The sequence below is a fragment of the Peromyscus californicus genome, unplaced genomic scaffold (genome assembly GCF_007827085.1).
Source record: "Peromyscus californicus insignis strain IS unplaced genomic scaffold, ASM782708v3 Scaffold_15__1_contigs__length_86483966, whole genome shotgun sequence".
NCBI lineage: Eukaryota > Metazoa > Chordata > Mammalia > Rodentia > Cricetidae > Peromyscus > Peromyscus californicus.
Window position 1 is genome coordinate 62,110,640 of NW_026294447.1, and position 1,842 is coordinate 62,112,481.

The following is a 1,842-nucleotide window of genomic DNA, read 5'->3' on the forward strand; positions in this document are numbered from 1 at the left end:
CTGGGGACAGGAAGCAAAGAAAGAAAATACCCAAGTCTTAAAAACAAACAAACAAAAAAGAAAGTCGGACTGCAAGGAAACCCGAGCCTAACAGTGCTGCCCACCAGCTGGGGCCGCTGGACCAGGCAGTTTCTCCCCTCCAGGCAATTTCCTCCCCTAGGCTAGATGGAGCACGTCATAGAGCAGTTTAAAAAGCTTCTAATGCCAATTCATAAACATCTTCATTTACTATTGGTGATAACACGTGAATAGCATGCTTATACGTTATTCACGTATGGAAAACCATTTCAATGAGTCGACTCTGAGAACGCAACGGGCAACCTCAATCTGAGCCCCTCAGTGTCCTTCCCCAGACAGCCAGAAACACTCTCATCTGTCCCGGGGCTGCCTAACTTCCCCTCTTCCCCCACTGTGGCTCTCGGGCAAAGCATCCTCTATGACCATTAGTCCTCATCAGACAAGTTCTGGCCCAGGGGGTAAACCATGAACATCACATCTGCCCGAGAGGGGACACAGGGATGACCTGGATGCACAATCTCAAAGCCCAAGAAGCTGAATGTCTTCAGGAGTGGAGCTCTGTCTTCCCAGCCCTTCCTGAAGCAGATGAAGATGGAGTTCACTCTCATCTTCTCCTCGGCAAACTCTAGCTGCGCTTTGCTCCCACTAGATAGTAATCCACCTGGGATTTCTATAAACTGGACAGACTGCATCCCAGGAAGAGATCTTCACCTCAGTGACCTCATACTGGAAATGGACCGTGTGAGGTTCCCCATCATTCACGGGGGGGCCCTGGGTTACAGTGAGCTTCTCGTCCTTATATATTAGAGCTGGGAGAGAAGGATCCCTGCCGCCCCTCACCCACCAGGGATCCTCGACAGTGGATGAGGGGCATCAGGAGGACCACAGAGGCCCTGGAACAATATGCCTGCAGCACTGGCTGGGGACAGATACTCAAAGGCAAAACACTACGGTGGGTCCTGGGTGTTTATCATCCTCGGTGGTTCTGCTCAGGGTGGGAGGAGACGGCGCAGGGAGTGGGTAGGTGGATGAGTGGGTGGGTGTGGGGTTGTGTGTGCGAGCTGGTCTCTGCGGGCTAAGTCCTTATTCCATTTCTTAATCCATTTATCTCCTTGAACACAGGACTTAGCTCCATTCTACTTCCTGGTGCTCTTTTTCTCCTCAAAATCTACATTTGGTAATTTATTCTGCTTAGCTTGCTCCTTTTCATTATAAATCTTCATCAGAGTTACCTCTAATAACCACACAATAGAGTCTATACTAGGCTGTTCTGAGATTTCCTCTGCCAAGGGAATTAATCCAAATCTCTTCACTTTAGCCTCAGGCAGACTTCAGACAAGGGCAAAAGGCAGGCACATTCTTCAAAATATCACAAGAATGATCTCTAGGCCACATATTAATATTCTCCTCTGAAACATCTTGAGCCAGCCCCCCACAGTGCATCAAATCACACTCAGCACCTCTGTCTTCCATGCTCCTACTCATATGGCCCATTAAGCAGCACTTAAAGAGTTCAACTGCTTTTCTAATCCACAGTCCCAAGGTCCATATTCCTTCAAACAAACGCATGGTCAGGCCTATCACAGCAACACCCCCATCCTTGGTACCAACTTCTGCCAATTATATTCAAACTACCACAGTATGGTAGTAATCCCAGCACTTAGGAGGCAAAAGCAGGAATATTGTAGCAAATTAAAGGTCTACACAGTGAGATCATTTTATATATATGTGTGTGTGTGTGTGTGTGTGTGTGTGTGTGTATGTATATATTTATATATGTATGTATGTATATATGTGTGTATATACATATATAATTTTAGATTT

At 46.9% G+C, this 1,842-nt stretch overlaps 1 pseudogene; it reads right to left on the minus strand.

Moving 5' to 3' along the window:
- Positions 1–405: 405 nt before the first annotated feature.
- On the minus strand, positions 406–992 carry LOC128110544 (ornithine decarboxylase antizyme 2-like; annotated as a pseudogene).
- Between the last annotated feature and the right edge of the window lie 850 nt (positions 993–1,842).